At 40.7% G+C, this 16,751-nt stretch overlaps 1 long non-coding RNA gene and 1 pseudogene across 2 annotated transcripts; one reads left to right on the top strand and one right to left on the bottom strand.

The window, feature by feature from the left end:
• Positions 1–7,024: 7,024 nt before the first annotated feature.
• LOC121467935 lies at positions 7,025–8,980 on the bottom strand. Of its 2 annotated transcripts, XR_005977962.1 has the most exons (4): positions 8,133–8,980; positions 7,834–8,050; positions 7,636–7,753; positions 7,025–7,395 (listed from the first exon to the last, which is right to left on the bottom strand). It is a non-coding gene; the product is annotated as an uncharacterized LOC121467935 (long non-coding RNA). The 2 variants fall into 2 exon arrangements; XR_005977961.1 differs by having other exon boundaries at positions 7,834–8,980.
• Positions 8,981–9,720: 740 nt separating this feature from the next.
• LOC121466760 lies at positions 9,721–14,739 on the top strand (annotated as a pseudogene).
• Positions 14,740–16,751: the final 2,012 nt, after the last annotated feature.

Below are 16,751 nucleotides of genomic sequence, written 5' to 3'. Positions count from 1 at the left end.
ACCATATCAAAAAAGAAAAGGCAAATTTGGACTTGGAAATTCAAAACTTGCTGCCATTTGTTTTTGAAAATGAAAGAGACAAAAAATATATCATACACTTTGAGCCAAAAATGACATTAATTGATGGAAAAGTCCTAAATATTTTAACAAACACAAATTCAACGCAGTCTTGTCCAATTTGTGGAGCGACTCCCACACAATTTTTGACAATCACCGATCTTCAATCGGAAAAATTCATGCCGAAAAGCTCCGAAGCACTAGAACATGGAGTAAGTCCTCTACACGCGTGGATTCGTTTTTTTGCATTTGCTTTAAAAGTTTCCTATAGAATTGGTCTTAATAAATGGCAAGTACGCGGCCCACAAGATAAAGAACAAATGACTATTCGAAAAAGCGAAATTCAACGAAAATTATGGGAGGAACTTGGACTTCATGTCGATAAACCTAAGGCAAATGGAAGCGGCAGTACTAATGACGGGAATACCGCTAGGAGAGCTTTTTGCAATACAGACAAATTTGCGAAAATACTTGGCTTTGACCTGGAAGTTTTGAGAAACTTTTATTACATTTTAATAACTATTTCAAGCTAATTTGCTGCTTTTTTATACATGAAAAAATATCCCTGGTACCCAATGTCAGCTACGGTACATAAAATATTAGTACATGGGTCTCAGATCGTAGCCGCATCCCACCTACCTCTTGGCTGTCTAGGTGAGAACGCATCTGAGGCTCGAAACAAGATTTATAAAAATGATCGACGTTCGCATGCAAGGCAAAATAGTCGACTGAATACCATGACAGATGTTTTTTGTAGAGCACTCGATTCGTCGGATCCATTTATTTCCAGCATTTACATCAACGATAGACTACTTGCCAACAAAAAATATAACAGTTATCCAATAGAGGTTATTCACCTGTTAAGACAACCAAATGTCAATTTCTTAAATAATAATATCCATACAGATGATGCACATGATGATGGAGATGACTTGGACACAACTGAATTTACTAATGACTATTCTTTTGATTTAGATGTAGAAAATGATTAATTTAATAAATATATGTGATAAAAAAAAATAAATAAAATTAGGCGAAAACTTTCCTCATTTTCTATTTTAGTTATTTTTTCATTTAAAATATTTATTTTCTGATAAGAAACTAAAATCTAAGCCATGTAAAACTGAAAGCAATATGAATTGACAAACGGACGGCTAGCGGGCGGTCAACCGTCTTTCGCTTGCTCTTTTGCCGCTGACGTTCCGGCGCTGCCGTTGTCGCTCTGTCTCCATCGTCGCGTCGCGGCCGCTCCATGGCTGCTGTTGCATCTCTGCCGCTGTTTAGCTGCCTTCGTTGACTTCGAGGTTCCCAAAATTTTCCCTCATTATATTAATGGATGAACCCGTGTCAACCATGGCTTTAAGAATATTACCTTTTATGTTTACTCTAACATAAGGGTAGTATTTTCTATTCTGTGTACTCTCACTTCCTCTTTGTCTTTTTATCGGATCATTTGGAGCATGGTTTGATGTTGAAGCTTGGTAATTTAATGAATTTTGGACTCTACCTTGGGCTACAGAATTTCTAAATTCTTGTTAAATGCGATTTTGGTTTGTCGAAGACTGAGCATTTGTTGAATTTAAATTTGACTTTGTATTTGAATTTGAATTTGAATTGAAATGATCATAATTGTTACTGTGTCTTGAGTAGAAATTGGAGTTGTGTCTTTGATAGTAGTAATCCGGAATTCCTACGACTATCATGACGCACAGGTCTATAGCTTTCAACAGGATCCGCATCCCAATGTCCTAATACTTTTGCTGTTTCTTTCAAATTATTAATGGTGGAAATTCCCCTTTTTTGATAAAGCATTATATAATCTGTCGGGAGTTTCTTTTCTATGCAATTTCTAATAGTTTTATTCAAAGCTGCAGTGTAAATTGTTTTGTCTGTGGGGTCTGTTTCTAATTCTAACTTATTAATTATATTTGCCGATTTTTTCTTTAGTTCGTCTACGAACTTACTGATGCTTCCTTTGTAGGTCGTCTGATGGATGATAGCTACGAGGTCTTCATATGGTCTGTGATCTTTGAATGCTCGGATTAGGACTGCTTTTGTGGACAACCAATTCACAGTTTTTTCTTCGGAAATGACGGCTTTGTCGGTGTTCTCGATGGTCCGTTCGATGGCTCCATAAATTATGTGAACTTGTCGGGCATCTTGGTTTGGATATAGCTGTAGTAGATATTCGACACGACCAATGTAACCACCTGATCCGCGGGATTGCCATCGAAGTAGGGCAACTCCTTAATTTAAATGATTAGTTGGTTCAAATGGATCTCCGATAATTGGATTGGGTTTGCCATTCTGGTTTTGTTACAGTTTCAATATTTCACTTTAAATTATTTATTAAAGCGATATTGACCGAATTGAATTCACTTTAAATTTTAGTGGTATTGATTTATTCGTACTGGTCATTCCTAAGAATAGTTTAAACCGACGTTTAACTTTTCACTTGAAATCCTACCGGCTGCGCCAATTAAATATTCGTACTATAAGTTTTACATAAAAACCAACTTTATTTAATTTTATTTATCAACTAGTACAATTGTTATTTGGAAGAACACGTCCTAATTGTTTTAGGTCTCAAACTGAATTCCATCGCCAACTCATACTTCTTTTACGATCAAACCTCAGTTTTGAGCTTTGGAGCTTTTTAATGAGTGATTTTAATGTTTATTGAGTGGCTTTCAGATTTGTACTTTGGACCAAGACAGTTCTTTGTTCCGATCTTGTTTACGACTTGGGTCCCGAAATCTGAGTATCCCGAATTGTGAGAACGTGCCTAAAGTCTTGACAGTGGCTCGTTTGTTTAGTCTATAGTTTGGAGTTTTTTAATAACATTGAAATTTCCCGTAAGTGTGTTGACAATTAGATATGGATTCAAATTCTTTGAGGGTGTCTTTGTTTACAATAAGATATGAATTCGAGTTTCTTTGAGGGTGTGTAGACATGTACATAGGGATTCATGGTGGTATGGATATGTCACTATATAATAAATATATATATATATATTTAAATATATATATATATATGGGACGTCTCACGTCAACCGGCCCAGAGCTCTACCCAAAATTCTACTGAACGAAAATGGACTTATTATAGCTTAAAATTTTCGCCAATTCATACCCTTTCGAATGAAAAGTGGCGTTTTGAAAAATTCAAAATGACGTCCTTACTGTGACTCTAAATGCACAAGTATTTGTGAACTTGGCAAACAAATATATTAAATACTTTATAAAAAACAGTATATCTCGATGGATAATGACTGATTCTTATAGTTTTGAGGTTGCTGATTACGAATCTGAAGTCAGATTTTTAAAATTCAAAATGGCGGATCAATTTTTTAAAAGTTAATGATGGCGATGTGGCAAAAAAGCACTACAAAAGTACACAATATTTTTATTACAATAAAAAGCAGCATGAAAGAGTTCAGCGATCTCTGTCAAAAAGATTTTCACTAGCATCTGCTGTGACTAAAATTCAAAGTTCTCATTGTTTTAAAGTTCCTTCGGAAAAAAATTAGAAATATACAGGTATTCAAATGCACCAAAACCAACTGCAGTTATCCAATACAAGTGAATTCGGTAAGATGCGCGCTTAAAGGGTGTGTTTTTAGCGGATCGGCAGAACATCGCCATCCCCGCATAACCCTGAAGCATGGCTACAGGGTGCCTGAGAGCAGGTTTTCACATCCTATGCAAAAAAAAAAAATAAATAAATAAATGTATCCGCCATATTGGATCCGCCATTTTGAATTTTAAAAATCTGACTTCAGATTCGTTATCAGCGACTCCAAAAACCCCCGAGTTATGAATTTCAAGTGAATTCATTAGCTTTTAAAAAATTGATCCGCCATATTGGATCCGCCATTTTGATGTGTTTTGGCATGTTTGGAAGGCAATTGTTGAATTTGTAAAGTAAATTTTATAATAATAAATTCGCCAATGCAGAGACTCCGGGTCAAGTTTTGAAGGATTTGAGAATCCTGGGCATAGGAAAATAAAATGCAGTGGCTAAGTCGAACCTTGATTTCTCTTCAAGTGCAATAAACCTCATCCGAACATATCTCACAAGCAGTGCTATATGTAAATGATCTCCCTAAATGTATTTCTGTTTGTGATGTGCACCTATATGCATATGATGTCCAGTTATATGTTAGCCGTCCCCTAAGTCGAATTAGTGAGTTATTAGAAGTGCTAATTCAATGAAATTAAATAAATAAATGATTGGGCTGATGCGAACGGGTTAAGACTCAATCCATCCAAATCAAAGTGCATTCTAATTCATAAAAAATCAATTGACTTTAGCTGTCTTCCAAAGATTGAGGTAAAATATGTTGAAATAGAATTTGTTAAACGAGTCACAAATCTGGGAATAGAATTTAATTCCACCTTAACGTGGGATGACCATGTGAACATAGCCACAGGAAAAGCATATGGCAATATAATCCAATATAATTCAAGATATTGGTACAATTAAAATCTAAAATTATCATTAAAAAAATGTGGATTTTTATATTTGTTCCATTTACTTTTACAAAATTATAAAAAGTATTTTATAATTTATTACTTGTTTAAAGACAATTAAAATAACACTGCGAATCATTAAAAAATAAATCAACCAAAGATCACTAAACATGACATTTAAAACAAGTGTTCTAAAAGCCTGCATCGTTCCACGAGGCACACAAGTATTATTTAGTTATTTTCTTTATTGACTACTACTACTTTATTGCTATACTAGTTCTAAGGGCACCTGTGAAACCAATAATTGTAAAGCTTAAGAGTTGCCATTTACTTCGCGCCTTGATCAACGTCACCAGACCGCAAGACCTTGCCAGATCGCGACGCTGTCAAACCGCCACGTTGACAGACCACTATCGATAGTCGTAGTGGGTACTCGATACTTGAAGGGGTGGCAACCTAGAAAGAACCGATGACGGGCAACGACCGCGATCCTTCGCTCTATTGGTTCCCGGTCAGCGAAAGGGAGCAGACGTGTGCTCCGGAATTTGGAAAAGTAAAATCCTAAACTTTTAGTGCAAAATTATAATCGTCTATACTACATTTCTCTTCACTAAGAGAATTATAAAACCTATCAATGCTAGGAAACTGGGTCTCATAAAATTTCTCTGAGATATCTATTTAGTCGTAACACATTCTTCCTCCTTATTTACTTAAATTATTTACCAAATTTTTTTCTAAGAATTTTAAATTCTTTGTTTTCCACATAGCTCGCTAGTTTTTCCAAGCTTGAGTTTAAAAATCTAACTGAATCTATGTATTTAATTTTATAACTACTTGAACCGTTGATACTTATTGTCTGCGTTAGTGCTATATAAAGTTATTTATTACAAGGTATTGGACTTAATTTCCCCTCTAGTTTTTTAATGAGCAAATGTAGATCATATTTAGATAAATTGTGAAAAACTACTGGAAAGATTGGATTACTTAACTTGTCTTAGGCTTAAAATTCTTATAAATAGGACCCACGTATTTTCCAGTAAATTGGTTGAAGATTTCATCTAGATCATTGGCATTTATTTCCATTGAACATCGATGGGGCTGACACTCGGGCTCTTGGGGGATGACCAATATATGTTGTACAGACTCAAAGTTTTTCGTTTGAGAGCTATACAAAATGTTTGCATGCATGTATTATCAATACATTTTAATAAACAAAAATTTTAATATAATTGTTTCTATTTATCTTCGTATGTCCAGTCGTTTAGACTTCGATGATTTGTGTACTTCTGATGTCGACGAAGAAGATAGTGAATTCAGGCATGTTTTGTAACTTTCTAGAACAGCCTCAATATCGGCATATATCACCACCGGTGGAGATAATTAATTGTTCTCTAAGCAATTGCCTAAGCACAACTTTCTTGGATCCCCAAGCGAATTGAATATTCGCTGGCAATAAGTCTCAATGCTTAAAATTGGCTCATTCCGCGCATAATTGGTCCTCGCAGCACTTTCGTTAAATGGGACGACGGTACGGAAACTCCTGGCTGGGACGTTAAATTTAATTGAGTTTAATAGGAAGCGACTATCAATATTACCAATTATTACACCATTGATAAAGAGCAGGCTCGCTATCGATCGCCTATCTACAAGACTGCAAGTATGCAGTAGGCAACATTGGCTAATATACGCTGGCAAAGGTTCCGAAAATTGTATTAATATGCACAACATCTGAAGGGTTCCACATAGAGGAAGCATGTTTCACCCTTGAGTATGGGTCCCTTAACAGTACAGCGTTTCTAAGGCTCAGGATAAAACTAGGCCACTTTTCAGCATTCAAGTTTGTTGTAAGTAGTGTTTTAAACGTGATACCACGGACTTCCACAAAAGTATCCTCTCGATTTTGCTTTGGAAAATTGTGACGAACATAATCTAAACACATTTGTAATATAAGCATAGTGCATCATATTTTGGTTTATATTGTCGATGTCCTATATATTTATATGGTTTGGTCTTCTAATTTCCGAAAAGTTCCGTCATAATAAAAATTTTGTCACTGATGTTAATGTTATCGTTTTGTAATTTTTTCTCTAGAATATTTCCTTTGTTGCGGTGTTGCGAAACTATCCTTCTCAAGGCCTTTATTTTGCACGTTTATAAGCGCATTTTGGGCTCTTATTTTTTTTAGGATCCTGTTTGTAACCACTAGCAGGAATATTTTCGAGTTTTATAATGGTGGTTTCAAAATAGTCAAAGTTTTGAATATGCCAGCCAGAGTCTTTTTCTTGGAATAAACTGCTCAATGTTAGTAAACATTCCCCAGGCCTTAAACTGAGAGTATACGGGAGCGGGGGGTTTTTAAAATAACCAAGGAAATGTTTGATACTGACAACATTGGGAATTTTTCGATTCGTACATATGAATATCCCCAGAAAAAGGAATTTGTAACATTTTTAAGTTCAAATATTTTTGTAACAAGCAACAACTACATGGATTGTAAGTGCGATAGAATAAAAGACGTCTATATTTTAATGCAATCATCTTCTTCAAACTGTCTCTTTTTCATGAAGTTTCTTAACAAGTAACATTGGTGTGATTCGTATTCTATTCTTATCTATGGCCTACGCAGAGACCGCATCTGATTTGCCCTCGGCGGGAGAGCTATATTTTGAACCCTCTAATCCATCTGATGCCCAAGTTCACTCATATGGCTGGAATCATCCTTTGATTTATTCGTAAAGTTCATTGATACACCGCTGGTGTCCACGGCAAGTGAATCAGGATCAGAAGATTGGATGCGACCCTCGTCAGCGAAAATTTCATCAGAAGGATCCAAAGACGGAATGGGATCTTCAATCGTTAACAGAAAAATCTAAATTCAGAATGGGATTACAAAGGGTTTATTCATATTCGAAAACATGAGCTTATAAAAGATATATGTATGAGATAATAAGGAAAAAAAGCAAGTTATTGGACAAAATTTGGGGTCGAAAGAGCCCTAACTTTATATTCTTTTCAATCGTTTCTGGTTTTCAGAAAAACTGAATGGTAACATTAGTTCCGGCTGATGCAGCAGATAGGTTATGATTCATGACAGTATTATAAATCTTACCCGAGGTCGAAGCTAGAACCGAATTTTGATCCTCTTGGACACTATTTTCCCCATCAATAGCATCAGGCTTACCAAAAGAATATGGAGCCTGGAGGGTCTCATCAATTGCAGCTGGTAACTGGTTATCAGAAAAAAGTGAATGGTAACATAATTATTATTACATTAGGCTATGATTAATGACAGAATTATAAAACTTACCCGAGGACGAAGCTAGAACCGAATCTTGATCCTCTTGGACACTATTTTCCCCTTTAATAGCAGCTTGCTTATCAGATGGATTAAAATCCGAAATAGTATCACCAAGTTGTTACAGGAGAATGGTCCGGATTAAGGGCGGTATTATCAGCCTCAACTAATGTAGATGCAGGAATCGTATCTTGTCTCTCCTGGACACTTTTTTCCCCATCAATAGCAGCTAGTTCATCAAAAGGATTAGGTGTCGCCACTTTTTTAAAAACTTTCTTTTCATCATTTAGTGCTGAGCTAAGAAAACTCACACGTTGCTCCAATAATTCCAGTACATCGCTTAGTAATTGAATTTCCTTGTGTCCGCGCCAAGGAGGGGACACTGTCGAAATTATTCGTTAACAGTCGAGAGCAGTAATGTCCAGATGAACTCTCATCTCGCTCTCGGTCTGTTAACAGTCTCCACCCCCGCTCTCCTAGCATTAGATTTAAGTAGAGTAAGTGAGTTCTAATTTCGAAGCCACAAAGTGAAGTTGTGCAAGTTAAGTGAAATAAGTTATCTGAAATAAAGTTCACATTTAAATAAAAAGAACCCAGCGAGTCGCCATTTCCACCAGCATCCTCCAAGGGCAGAAATCCGCCAACCCCCCCAGCTTTTCAATTTTTGGTCCTTCGAGCCGGATCGATCTGCGATTTCCAGCGGCACCGGTGGATTTTCTTCAATTTCAAGAATAAAAAGATAAGTACGGTTTTACTATTTCCAACCGATCGCCATTTTGCGACTCCACGGGGTTTTTTTTCCATTTCCATTTTTTATGTACATATTCACATACGTACATTCCAAAATATATTCACATACGTACATTCCAGAAACATATTTACATACGTACATTCCAGAAACATATTTACATACGTACATTTCCGAAAATATATTCACTTACGTACATTCCAGAAAATTATTCACATACGTACATAATTTAAAATAATAATTTTACATATCCACATTTGCATATTCGTGAAACTTATACATATACGAAAATAAAATACAATACAGTCCACAACCAACAAACATTTCCAGCAAACATCCCAGCCATCCCAGTTTATGTGTGTTAACAAATAAACGCAAAGTGATCACACATATTTCAAAATTAATTTTTATCTTTGTCAAGTATTTGTTTACATAAACAACATTAAACAAGTGTATGTGAGAAATAACCAGACATATCAAGAGGGCTACGCACGACACGACGGAGCAGCAAATAAATTTAATAACGAAATACTCCAGCTCCACCTGCTTTTTTTTTTTGTAAAGTTATTTCCTTATACATATATACATATATATCCAAAGCTTGAGCAACCAATTCCACTTGGGACAGTAGACATATTCAACAAGTTTATTGTCCATTCCATTCATTCCGTCACATATAAAACGCCATATATTGGCATATATTAATATTATTGATTATTATTTATAAACATCAGTGCGCCATTCCATACAAAAAAAATAATAATAAATAACTCAAGCAATAATAAACAACTCAAGTAACCTGAGGGCAAACAGAGCATAATTAAACAATAAATACGATATTATATATATAAATAATACACCTTAAAAATTGTTTTGTTGTGTTCCAACTAACATTGTTTATTAATTCTTCCCTATCGAGTTACCAAGTAGTCATTGGCAAATCCCACAGCAGCGTGACTATTCTGGATATATACAATTTATATTTTTGATATATTTCCTATATGCTTTGTTCCAAAAAATTGCCATTCATTCCATTCCATAAATTCCAGGTTTTTATTTACTGCTTATTAAACCAATTCATATTAAAATAATTTTGGCATCAAGATCAATACGAGTCCATTGACTTTAATATAAAATTGATTCTTTTTTACTGCGAATAGGGGCAATTTCCTGATCCTTATTCTAGCATGCCCATAGGGGATAAGAAAAATTTGAAGACAACCCCGCGGGTAAGCTTAGAGCGACCACGATCAGCGTCCCCTCGTGTGTCTCAGGGTAAACAAGAACCCAAAGCGTTGATTTCCAACGCAAAAAGCGACAGCTCCTTAAACGCTCCTGTAGTTCCACAAATAAAAGTCACGCGATCCAGCGTAAAGATGGCCCAGCGCGACGCAGTTTTAGACAAATTTATTTCGATCTCTGACCGTCTGAGCACATTTGAAGCCAGAATAAACGTTTCAGGGGCTTCAGATCCTTCGGTCCACACGTGCCAAGTTCGACGTGATCAAATCAAGGCATTATGGGACAGGGTAGAGAACGAGTACGAAGTATGTTCAGACGCAATTCTTGCGGGGGGCGGGGAGGCGCATGCAATGTTAGAACTTCTGCAAGCCAAATATGAGCATTGCTATGAAGTTTACGAATCCTGTACCGCGAAACTCAGTGAACAAATTGAGCGAGTGAAAACTCAAACGGCCAACGCCAATTCCAACACCCTGCCCATTCCGTTTTCGTCCGGTTGCCGACTGCCGCCATGCGACACTGAGGTTTTCGAAGGAGACTATTTGAAATGGCCAACATTTAGGGATCTTTTTACCGCAGTTTATGTCAACAATCCTAGGTTGACAGCGGTCGAAAAACTTTTCCATCTCAACGCTAAAACTAGCGGCGAGGCTAAGGCAATCGTGTCCAAATCCCCTCTTACAAATGAGGGTTTCGATTCAGCTTGGGAAGCACTTCGAGACCGTTTCGAAAATAAGAGACTGCTAGTAAATAGCCAACTCAAACTTCTTTTTAATTTGGGCTCCGTAAATCCCGAATCTGGCCAGGCACTGAAAGACCTACAGAGCACAATCCAAGGGTGTTTGATAGCGCTGGCTCATTCCAACATTTCCACAGAGAACTGGGACTGTCTCCTGGTATTCCTGTGCGCCAGTAGATTGCCGAAACTGACCCTTTCCTTATGGGAGCAGTCCCTTTCGTCCAAGTCCGACATTCCGACCTGGGATGAAATGAACACGTTTTTTAGTGAACGATACCGAACGCTAGAGGCGATTGAGGATATGAAACCCAGCCACAGCAATACTCTACCGCTAAGAGTCAACCCGTTCCCAGGAAGCTCAACTCTTTCGAAGCCAAGGTAGTTACTAAACCAAAGAATTGCGACCTGTGCTCAAAAGAGAGTCATCCAGTGCGCTTATGCCAGCGTTTTCTCCAGATGTCTGTGGATGCGCGAACAATCTACATCAAAAAAAACAGCTTTGCCTAAATTGCTTCGCAAGAGGACACCAGCTACGTGACTGTACTAGCTCTCACAGCTGTTTCACATGCCGAGCTTGGCATCATACACTGTTGCATAAAGGCAACCCCATTTCCCGTGGGTCAACTTCCGCATGTAGTTCGTCTGCAAGCCCTCAAAATCCAGCGGTGCAAGGGGCCGCCACCGGTCTAGAAAATCCGCCCAGTGTGCAGAACTGTTTCGCAACCGGTGCTTGAGCGGTTTTGCTAGGCACGGCCATTATTGATATATGCCACTTGGGAACGAACTACAGGGCTCGTGCTCTAATAGACTCGGGTTCTGAGGCAACGTTTATTTCGGAACGCCTGTTCAATCTGATTAAGCTGCCATTCCGCCTTATCCAAGCCCAAGTTTCGGGCTTAAATCAAACCGTTTCCGCTCAGGCGACCAAGCTCTGCCATTTTTCTATTCGAGCCCCTAATAAGCCAGGCCTTTAGCTAGAAACCACAGCTTACGTCTTGCCCGAACTGGCTGGAATGCTTCCGTCGTACCCAATTCCACGAGATGCGCTGGTTAATTTACCGGCCATCCCCCTGGCAGATCCAACATTTTTAGAGAGTTCCCAGATAGATGTTCTGATCGGAGCCGACATTTTACCGTCCGTGTTGCTGAGCGGCACGCGCACCAACATTTGCGGCTCTCTGCTAGGACAGGAGACTATTTTCGGCTGGGTGCTTACCGGCCCAGTGTCCAATGCATCAGTCCAAAAGCGGGTAGCAGCTTTCACGACTCAGATAACCGAAACAAGTGACAGGGTCTTAGAAAAACTTCTCACTAAGTTTTGGGAGGTGGAGAATATACCAACAAAGAGGGTAAAGGAATCCGATTCCTATTGCGAGACCAATTTTCTCCAAACCACCACTAGAGACGCAAGCGGGAAATACGTGGTAACGTTACCGTTTCGCGAACCCGAAAATTTCGGATCCAAATTGGGGTACTCGCGATCCCTTGCCCTAGCTCAGCTTCTTAGGAACGAAAACCGTTTAAAAAGAGACTTTCTACTAAAAGAGCAATATGACTCAGTCATTCAAGAGTATTTGGATCTGGGTCACATGAGAGAAGTTCCCCCGTCTTACGATACTCCAAACTATTATCTTCCACACCATGCTGTGATCAAACCCGAGAGCACCACCACCAAACTACGCGTGGTTTTCAATGCTTCTACCCCTTCAGCAAATGGGACAAGCTTGAACGATATTCTTCATGCTGGTCCAGTCCTACAATCTGATTTAACCATTCAGATCTTGAAGTGGCTGTGTTTCCAGTACGTGTTCAGTGCAGACATTACAAAAATGTACCGTCAAATCTGGGTCGATCCCAAGCACACGCCGTTCCAAAGAATTTTATTCCGAAACAAAGAAGGAGAAGTAAGCGATTTCGAACTAAAATCCGTCACCTTTGGTGTCAACTGTGCACCGTTTCTGGCACTTCGCATACTCCAACAATTGACAGACGACGTAGAAACGGAGTTTCCTAAAGCAACCAATATTATTCGGCATTTTATGTACGTAGACGATGTTCTGGCAGGGGCCAATTGCATACAAGAGGCTCGACTTGCTATCAGCGAGCTTTGCCACGCTTTTAACCTTGCCGGGTTCCCGTTGAGAAAGTGGACAGCGAATCAGAATAGCATACTCGAAGATATCCCTAACGAGCACCTACTCCACGATGACTTTCGCGATCTCAATTCCGAAAGCACTACCAAAACACTTGGGGTTCGGTGGAATGCGGCCTAGGACGAGTTCTATTTTGTTCCACCGCTAGTTTCGATTGAATCTACGTATACGAAGAGAGAGGTTCTTTCCCAGATCGCGAAACTTTTTGACCCCGCGGGATGGCTGTCCCCGTGTATTGTCCGCTCAAAAATCTTTATGCAAGAAATTAGGTTGCAACAGTTGGGCTGGGATGAAAATATCCCCACAGAAATGACTCAAAGATGGCAAGAGTTTTTGCGCAGCTATTCCGAGCTCAAGCAAATCCGTATTCCTAGGTGGGTTGGGTTCCAGCCAGAGGTGAAGGTCGAGCATCATGGGTTTTGTGATGCGTCGCAGAAGGCATATGGGGCCGCAAAATACTTGCGGGTTGAAGTAGGACATAATATTATGACACATCTGCTTACCGCCAAGACCCGAGTCGCACCTGTTAAAACGGTGTCCCTTCCACGGCTCGAGCTGTGTGGGGCCTTGTTGTTGTCAGAAATGATCGCAGCTATCCTTCCGAATATACCAATTTCCAATTCCGACATTTTCTGCTGGACTGATTCCACCATCGTCCTCGCATGGTTGAACAAACCGGCATGCCAATGGGCCACGTTTGTAGCCAACCGAGTGACCAAGATTACTCAGGTGACGAGCGCTGAGCATTGGGCGCATGTGCGATCTGAGCACAATTCCGCGGACCTAGTCAGCCGAGGAGTTTCGCTGCGGGATCTGGTTCATAGCCAACTCTGGTGGAAAGGACCGGACTGGTTACAACAGCCAAAAGGCCAGTGGCCAACACAGGGGCTTGCGACTCCAGTTACAGACTTAGAGCAGCGTGCTGTGAAGGTCAATTTCGCAAAGGCCCTATCCGACGATTTTCTGGAACGATTCTCCAAATTGGACAAGGCTCTGCGGGTCCTTGCGTACGTGTTACGGTTCACTCAACGCTGCCGCAAGATGCCGAGGGGCCCAGCTGAAAGAGCCCTTATTCTATATGCTCAACGTGAGGAATATACCCAAGAGCTTAAATTCCTAAACGATAAGTGTCCAATTCCAGTGTCCAGCCCGATAGCCAACCTGTTTCCATTCCTAGACCAGCACGGCCTGTTAAGAACATGTGGTCGCATTACTGCCTCAACAGCACTTCAGTATGACGAGCGCCATCCTATTATACTGCCATATAACTGTAGGCTTTCTCGTCTGCTCGTCCTTTTTTCACACCAGATTTCCCTGCATGGCGGCAACCAACTAGTGGTACGCCTCATTCGATCGAAGTATTGGATTCCTAAACTCAAGAATCTGGTAAAAGCTGTGCTAAACTCCTGTAAGGTGTGTACTATTTACAAGAAGAGATTACAGACGCAATTAATGGGCGATCTTCCGACCGATCGGGTTTCCTTTTCCAGGCCTTTTATATATACTGGCATTGATTATGCAGGCCCATTTGAAATAAAAAACTATACAGGCAGAGCATGCCTCATTACCAAGGGATATGTTTGCGTGTTTGTATGCTTCTCCACAAAGGCGATCCATTTAGAGCCTACTTCCGACCTCACAACCGAGAAGTTCCTCGCAGCCTTTGCCCGATTCGTAGCGAGGAGGGGTTGTCCTCAGCGGGTTCATTCGGATAATGGCAAAACCTTTGTGGGGGCAGCGACTTTACTTTCGCGTGATTTTATGCAAGCGATCAAGGAGTCTGTGACTGATGCCTATAGCCATCAGGGACTTTTGTGGCGTTTCATTCCACCAGGAGCTCCACATATGGGAGGACTATGGGAGGCTGGAGTGAAAAGCTTTAAAACACTTTTCTACAAGTCGACGTCAAGTCGGAAGTATACGTTTGAAGAGCTCTCTACCCTTCTTGCCAAAGTTGAAGCGTGCCTTAATTCCAGGCCACTGTCTCCCATGTCCGAAAATCCTTCTGATTTGTTGGCGTTAACGCCAGGCCACTTTCTGATTAGGGGTCCGTTGCTTTCCACAGCTGAACCCGAAATTAAGGGCGATGCTAAGTCGATTATAAATCGCTGGCAACATTTAAAGGCCTTGCATCAGCAGTTCAGTGCGCGATGGAAAGAGGAATATTTAAAGGAACTGCACAAGCGCAATAAGTGGCAGAATCCGTCCAAAGATATACAAGTCGATGATATGGTGGTCGTCAAAGAAGACAATATGCCGTCAAACGAATGGCGGCTCGGCAGAGTTGTATCTGTCTTTCCAGGGGCCGATAGTAGAGTTCGCGTAGTAGAAATCCGTACCGCTCGAGGAATTATTAAACGTCCCGTCCATAAGCTAGTACTTCTTCCTATGGAGGCCAAGGCAGCCTCAGTACTTCCAAAATAGTGCCTTCTGTCCTCATGCTCCAAAATTCGTTCACGATTGACACTAAATGTACTTATCATTTATTTTTTTTATATTAAAGCATTAAAACCATGGCTCCACGACCTCGCAGCGCCCAAACTCTGGACGACAGACGTTCCCGAGGTACTCGATCCTACCGCTGCCGAGTCTGTCGGGGAATCCATCCGCTACGGAAATGCAACAGGTTTCTGAGGCTCAGTACTGAGAAGCGGCTACGCGCCGTTATCATTAACAAATACTGCGCTAATTGGCTGGCACATCAGCACTCCGAAGAAGTATGTCGCAGCGGAGACACGTGCAAAAAATGTGGGCAGAACCACCACACGTTGCTCCATATGCGCGAGTCTTCCAGTTCGCAACGCCAGTCAATTTCTCCAGTGCGACCTTCGGTAACTGCATCACGACCATCAGCTTCCGGCTCACGCTCTCGGGGTCCAACACCCAGCTCGCGGAATCGTTCCCGGCATTCCGACCAGGCCGAAGCGCCAACTGCAGCTCCATCTGTGGCGTCTCTGTTGCAGCATCGGAGTGTGCAAATCATCCCGACGGCCATCGTGGTTCTCGACACAGGAACCAATAAATACGAGACGGGTGCCCTGATCGACCCGTGCTCCCCGGTGAGCACCATTGATAGATCGCTCGCTGCGGCGTTCCGGCTCCCCACGACAAGCGTCGGAGATGAGAAGGTCTGTTCGGCGACGATAAGGTCACGAACAGGCACCTTCAAAATCGACGTGGTGCTCAAGGTCAGCCCCAACTTCTCCACTCGCACTCCAATCCGTGCACTAGCCGACGATGTTCGCGCTAGCTTTAATGATATCCGTCTTGCTGATGAATAGTTTCATCGCCCGGCGACGATATCCCTGGTGTTGGGCTCTGACGTCTATCGTGATGTCATCCAACCCGGGTTCCTAAATCTGGATGAGGGGCTGCCTGTCGCACAAAGCACTGTGTTCGGCTGGATTGTCTCGGGATCATGTAGACAATCTTAAGGCGCCAGACGTGTGGAAAACTTAGTTGCTACGTTTGCCGTCGCAAGGGGGGGAGAATGTCCGCGCCAAGGAGGGGCCACTGTCGAAATTATTCGTTAACAGTCGAGAGCAGTTATGTCCAGATGAACTCTCATCTCGCTCTCGGTCTGTTAACAGTCTCCACCCCCGCTCTCCTAGCATTAGATTTAAGTAGAGTGAGTTCTAATTTCGAAGCCACAAAGTGAAGTTGTGCAAGTTAAGTGAAATAAGTTATCTGAAATAAAATTCACATTTAATAAAAAAGAACCCAGCGAGTCGCCATTTCCACCAGCATCCTCCAAGGGCAGAAATCCGCCAACCCCCCAGCTTTTCACCTTGTTTTTTTTTTATATGCGTTTCGTATAATTGAAGCGCCTCTCTGTTGAATTTTCGGATGATAATGTGTGCGAAAATCGCATCAACATCCTCATTTAAATTCGCTTTTGTTCTGATTAAATGAATTGGTTCATTTATTGAATCAATAAACCATTTAATCTGTTTTGCTGAATCGTTGTCTAGAATGGGCAACTCGATCAAACGATTCAGTTGATCTGATAATGTTTTTCTCTTATTTTCATACCGCTTGGTTAATAGTT

The sequence above is a fragment of the Drosophila elegans genome, unplaced genomic scaffold (genome assembly GCF_018152505.1).
Source record: "Drosophila elegans isolate 14027-0461.03 unplaced genomic scaffold, ASM1815250v1 contig_149, whole genome shotgun sequence".
Classification (NCBI taxonomy): domain Eukaryota; kingdom Metazoa; phylum Arthropoda; class Insecta; order Diptera; family Drosophilidae; genus Drosophila; species Drosophila elegans.
This window is presented reverse-complemented; position numbering and strand designations above follow the sequence as displayed.